Source organism: Silurus meridionalis, chromosome 3 (assembly GCF_014805685.1).
Source record: "Silurus meridionalis isolate SWU-2019-XX chromosome 3, ASM1480568v1, whole genome shotgun sequence".
Classification (NCBI taxonomy): Eukaryota; Metazoa; Chordata; class Actinopteri; order Siluriformes; family Siluridae; genus Silurus; species Silurus meridionalis.
In genome coordinates this window covers 32,956,949-32,963,534 of record NC_060886.1, presented here as the reverse complement: position 1 = coordinate 32,963,534, position 6,586 = coordinate 32,956,949, and the positions used below count along the sequence as shown (strand labels likewise).

The window sequence follows — 6,586 nt, the reverse complement described above, 5'->3', positions numbered from 1 at the left end:
TGGTTGCGCACGTTTAAAGATTTAAAAGAAGACAGTATATGGAGGAATATGAAGGGAAAACTTATACAATAAAGTTGCAGAACTAAGAATATTTTATCAGACATAAGGCTATTTTTACAGATGCAAATTAAAATACAATTGGAATAGATCGTCACAGCTGTGGCAAAACGACAGTGGCAAAAAAACTTGCGTCTGAATCCTGTTATTATATGTGGATGATTGTTGACAATCAGAGGGAAATGCAATGGACTGCCAATTCTGCACAGCCTGTTGTGTGTTTTTTTATCACTTTGTTCTGAAACAAAAGTCTTTTGTTAAGCGCGTTTTGTGCATGCCGCAACAGCATCTCCTCCACAAGCTGGCAGTCCTATCTCAGAGCTTAAAAGGTAGCGTGGCCGAGTGGTCTAAGGCGCTGGATTTAGGCTCCAGTCTCTTTGGAGGCGTGGGTTCAAATCCCACCGCTGCCACTTTATAAATTTGGTCAAATCTCCTTCCGTAAATACTGCAGATGTTGATCAGCGGGTCCAAAGCCTAGATCCGTCGAGATTGAGGGTCGCTGTAAATGCTAGTCAAAAGGTGCTCGTTTTAGCTCTATGTTAAACAGTCTCACGAGCTCTTGTCAAATAGAATACAAAGGTTATCCTGCACTGCACACAGTTTTTCTTTTAGTTTGTCAAGTTTAGCCTTTTTTTGTCAAAAAGTAATGATTTGTATTTATTTCTCCGAACAACCAGATAGGTCCAAAACACACATACTAAGCTTATTTTCAGAAAACAATAAAGGACTGGATTATGCAGATCAGTGTACTCTGTACAGCATTGTTGTGAAATCTGTCCTTTTCACTTGTTCACATTATGCAATACACTGATTTACTTTTATGTGACACTTTTCTTTCACAAACGCTGTAAATAAGAGTGTCATGGTTAATCAATGATCCATCTCCTAATTGAATTATTAAGATAAAATGCCACTATAGAAATGATAAAATAAAGAATCTGAGGATACTAGCAGATTGACATTGCATTCTTTTCCCTTTGCACTTTATTTACACACAGATTTAGCCACACAGCTGCACACTTTTGTGCCATTCCTGGAACCAGATTCTGTTCAAATAAGAGACCATGCTTAGCTATCATGATAACAAAACAAGTGTTCAAGCCAGTGATGTCAAATGAAAGCTAGACTGGTGTGTCACAGCGAGGTTTCAACTATTTTTGTCCAAAGACATGCTCAAGCATTTGGATGAGTCTTCGATATTCAGTGAAATTTTGCCAAAATATTTCAGTATTAAACAAGCAACAGAAGACTTGAACACGCAAATGTAGAAGACGTATTTTGTTTGCGGTTTAATTATCTACAGGGTTGACTTAAAATAGTTCTGCTGCAGTGTTAAAGAGCTGTGTTCTGGCAGAACAAGCTGTGGGAAATGTGTAAGAAACGAAGATCACAAACGTAGGCAAGATTTTAACATGGTGCAGGAAAACTCCAATGGATTTTAAATCCGTCACCTTACCCACTTAACCATGACTACACAAGGTTCTTCCTTAAGGCCACTGTGGCTTGCGTGCATCAAAGAGAAACCAATGGCAATTTTTCTGTTTGGCTCTCACACACCACAGATGTAGACTAGTTTTATAAAGTCAACAATAAGCAGTCAGAAGGCAACAAGAGTTTGGGGTTAACATGAATGAGACAGAGGGAGTCAGTGATGTAAACATGACTAAGAACAGAGACATTCCTGATCATCATCATCTTTTCTCTGCTTGTGTTCTATATGGTTGTTGTTCAGCCTGCATACATTTATTATGTAACACAATTTTTAATTATTTTTTTTGTATAAAACATTTCTGTTTGATCATTTTAATAAAAAAAAAATAAAAAATAAATAAATATAAAAGAGGCGAAATTAATCCTCCAGTGCAACACACGTTTATTCACCATGTCTTTTTTGCTCAGCAATAAAAATATATAGATAGATAGATAGATAGATAGATAGATAGATAGATAGATAGATAGATAGATAGATAGATAGATAGATAGATAGATAGATAGATAGATAGACAGCATGGTAGATAGGAAAGACAAGCAGTCAGATAGGCATTCAGAAAAAAATATAAGCCTGACAGGCAGATAGATTGACAAAAAGGCGGACAAATAGATGGCTGGGTGGACAGACAGATAGACAGACAGACAGATAGAGTAATATTTAAAAGTACCAGACTCAAGGTTCAATACATTCCAGGAAACTGAGTGTTCTGGTCTCGACATGGAGGCATGGGTTTAAATCCCACTTCTGACAGTAACTTTATTGTCAGGCAGATGGATATATAAATTAGACAGATCAATAGATTGATAGGAAAGATGAGCAGGCATATATATGCATTCAGACAGAAAAAAAGAAAAGACTGATGTAGATAGATAAGAAACACAAATAGAAGGATAGATAAGACAAACAAGTAGACAGAAATTTTTAAAAATAGTTTTTCAGCCACTGAGGGGATAAGAAACACTTGTATGTCAGGATGGCCGAGCGGTCTAAGGCGCCAGACTCAAGGTTCTATACCTTCCAGGAAACTGAGTGTTCTGGTCTCCACATGGAGGCGTGGGTTCAAATCCCACTTCTGACAGTAACTTTATTTTCATTAGAAATCAAAACAATAATGAAATAATTATTCCCCTTTGTCTTTCAAACACAGACATACAGAATAAACAAGTAGATGGTTACCAAATAGTGGGAAAAACAGCCAGAAAAAAACTGTTAATACAGACTAGCAGGAAGATGGATATATAAATTAGACAGATCGATAGGAAAAACCCAGCCAATAGGGTTGCACAAGCCAGTGCACTCTTAGTGCCGGTCCCAATCACTATTACTGGTAAAGGGAGAGAGGTAGCTGATATGATGGAGAGGAGAAAGGTACATATATTGTGTGTTCAGTAGATCAAGTGGAAAGGGAGTAAGGCTCATTAGTAAAAACAGGTATGTAGTTCCTTTTTATTGATGTGTTCTGCCTACACAAATTCATTCCATTGAAGATGCATCTAAAATCGATGATTGATGTTTAGACCTAATATGTATGTCATATGCATCTTTTTTTTATTTAATCTATTTTTGAACATAACACATACAAACAATATTTATAATTATATTTTTGCTGAGATTACCCGACAATTTGAGAAAATTCAGTGTTTTTGTGATCGTTTTCTAAAAAAAAAAAGAAAATTATATCAGAGTAACACTGACCTTAAAACAAGTGAATGTTTTCTTCAAATGCACTGTATAGTGTCTTATCTGTATCCATCAATGTTCCCTGACCAGCCTTAAACGATACACTGATTGATTGATTGTTCTTCTTGGGAAGTAACATATTAACATATTTACGTTTAATCACCACATTATCTGTGTAAAGCTGCTTTGAGACAATGTTCATTGTTAAAAGCGCTATACAAATAAAAATGAATTGAATTGAATTGAAATGAAGTGTTCACCTGTTTGGTGACAGGGGGCGCTGCAGCGCTGCTCAAAAAATACAGAGACTCTGTACAGTAAAACCCTGTTGTACGAGCATAATTCGTTCTTGAAAATTGCTCGCAGGTCCATTTGCTCGTACGTTCGAACCGATTTTCTCCATAAGAATGAATGTAAAAGCGATTTAATCCGTTCCGAGATCTCATTCGATCGCTTATTTCTGCACTTAAAAAGTATTTGTAGTCCTTTTTCACAAACAAATACACTGCACATTACCGTAATGTAAACATAATTGAACACTTACTCATGTGGTAGTGGTTGATTGCGAGTGTGAGATGCGCACAATGCTCGTAACCTTCTTGGTTTCCATGGTAATTCTATTTACTTTCCTTTTCACAGCACCATCACTGATTTTCTGGGGAGACATTTTTCAAGATTTCTAGTGAAATAAAAATATAACACAAAAAGTTATGTTTTTGCTGCACTGAACAACGAGAGTGACCGAGTGATACGTCATCATCTAAGCGACTGATGCTTCACTCCGCCAAAAACGGGGAACCTGCAGCATGGGTTTGCTCGTGCCTTCGAAATTTGCTAGTGAAACAGGGTAAAATTTTGCGAGCAAGGTCGCTCGTATCTCCGTTTGCTCGTACTATAGGTTGTTTGTACAATGGGGTGTTAATGTACTACATTTTCTATATACTTTGTAACATAAAGACGCAGTCTTGCACTTCAACGATGAAATGACGTCATCGCACACGTGTCACGGTGTTACTTAGCAACTTTTAGAAGGATATTAATTTATAATCCATAACAGTTTTAAAATAAAGATACATTTTAATTTCCCTTTGACTGATCATCTCAGTTCATCTCCTCCAAGTCCTTTAGCGAGTCAAACCTGACAAAGCTTGGTAACATGTTATAGGAGGGTTATAATATAGTAATGTTAATTTGATGAGACAGACTCCACTTTGGACAAATTCAGTCTCCACATTAGACAATCAAAGATAGAACAGCTGCTAAAAGAGGCCACAAAGCAAGAGCGCTGCAACCATGACCTCGACGTGATTTGAACACACAATGTTCGGATCTGGAGTCAGATGCGCTAACGTTGTGTCAAAAGGTCAGAGTTGCTGCAGGAACCCGCCTCATGGCACAGAGTTGGCTTTGCATGTTTCTCGTCATGGTTGTAATGACAAATGGAGTCTGATGGTCACGTTGCAGTCTCTGACATTTTCCGCATTTAAAGTTCCTGATTGTTGGTGTAATTAAGATTCAGGAGTTAGTTTTCATATGTACAGGAAACAATCTGTTACACCATACAGTGAAATAATGAACTTAGTGTCAGTCATTTGTTCTGTGATGAAATGTTAAGTTTGTTTTCAAGTTTGTTTTTTTGCACAAAGACAAGTATTTTATTGAGGCCAGGTGTCGCAACAGCAGACATGTGAGCAGAGCCTGGATAGCTCAGTCGGTAGAGCATCAGACTTTTAATCTGAGGGTCCAGGGTTCAAGTCCCTGTTCGGGTGTTAAAAAGCTAATAGTCGTTGCTTCTTATTGGTGGAAAATCAAAGGTTTGTCTGAATCTTCCCTTGATGTCAAAATGCCATGACTCTTCCTCTGACATTCCAGATGTTTTCCTATCCTACCCATACATGAGTAAATTATGGTTTAGTCTCACTGTGGTAAGCATCCTTTATGGTGTTCATTTTGACCAACAAATGGCTCTGACGATAGTCGTCTGTTTAAACCCAAAAGATATTCCCATGATCCTCCCATGCAAATAACATTGGTTTAAACATACTTTAACTGTGACATTATTTGACGTGTCACTGAAACTTGAATTGTGAATACATTGGGTTGTTTTTACTCTGGACAGGCAACACAGAAGATGCTGTGGGTTTACAGAATAATTCACGAGTCACTGTTATATGAACAATAAAACATTTTATTTTTGATTACCGGAAAAACTACAAAGATGTCAAATAATAAAATATAATAGATGCAAACACACAAAGGTACAAATAATATTTCAAAATTATGTATATTTTAGCAAAGAAGGCACAGGTATTGCATAATAAATCTGATTAAACATTTCAGGAGTTTATTTTCTGTATGTGGTTTGATTTATCGGTTGTGGTGAGGGTTTTTGTGTGTGTGTGTGTGTGTGTGTGTGTGTGTGTGTGTGTGTGTGTGTGTTTCTGAGTTTTAGCCTGTGCATCTCCCGGGATCTGATGTTTTAGGTGCCACCCAGTAAACTGCAGTGGATCCAGTAGAATGGGGAATAATACAATCAGAGACACAGGGTTTATTTTTTTAATGTTTATGTGCCAATGTAGCTTTCAAAATTACCAAAAAAAACAATGCCAATGTCTCTGTGGTGCAATCGGTCAGTGCGTTTGGCTGTTAACTGAAAGGTTGGTGGTTCGAGGCCCCCAGGGACGTGATAGTGGCTTTTGTTAGACACCAAGTGCTGCCGTGCTGCACACCAACCTGAGCTGAGAGCAAGTGGAGGAACGAGTGACTGTTACTGGGTGGTGTGTCTTAGAAAAAGGCTTCTAGGTTTAAACAAGTTTAATACAAAACTAACTTTAAATATCAATATGATAAAAAATAAAAAAGTAAGCCTAGCTCAGTGGTTCTCAAAGTGTGGGCCCTCTAGTGGAGAATAAAGATATGACAGGTGGGGCGCAATGAACGGCAGGATTTATTTATTTATTTACTTGTTCTTCATTAATGAATTTCACTATGAAGTTCATACACAAAAAGCAGCACAAACAATGTTGTGAAAATCTATTCAATGGATAAATGTGTGATATTGATCACAAAAAAAACAAACAGGTAATTCAGCACAAGCAGACAAAGAAAGGTAGATGGTAGGAGCAATAAACCAAAAATTCAGCCTTAAAGAAAATATAATTGTGGTTTGTGTTATCCTGTTCCTTTTGCCACATCTTATCTCTGAAACTTTTTAGATGTTGCTAAACTGAAAATCAAATACAGATCTCATCTCAATATTAAACATGACTTGAGAGTGACAGTATCAAGTCTTCAACTCAGTTGTTAAAAGATGTATGAAATGCATTTGCTCTATTTTACACAGATTGCAAAGTGACA

General features: G+C 37.1%; 3 non-coding genes across 3 annotated transcripts; all 3 read left to right on the top strand.

Moving 5' to 3' along the window:
- The first annotated feature begins 385 nt into the window (after window positions 1-385).
- trnal-uag lies at window positions 386-467 on the top strand. The gene has a single exon. It is a non-coding gene; the product is annotated as a tRNA-Leu (tRNA).
- Window positions 468-2,516: 2,049 nt separating this feature from the next.
- trnal-caa lies at window positions 2,517-2,627 on the top strand. Its single transcript has 2 exons — window positions 2,517-2,554; window positions 2,582-2,627. It is a non-coding gene; the product is annotated as a tRNA-Leu (tRNA).
- Window positions 2,628-4,925: 2,298 nt separating this feature from the next.
- Window positions 4,926-4,998, top strand: trnak-uuu. Its single transcript has one exon. It is a non-coding gene; the product is annotated as a tRNA-Lys (tRNA).
- Window positions 4,999-6,586: the final 1,588 nt, after the last annotated feature.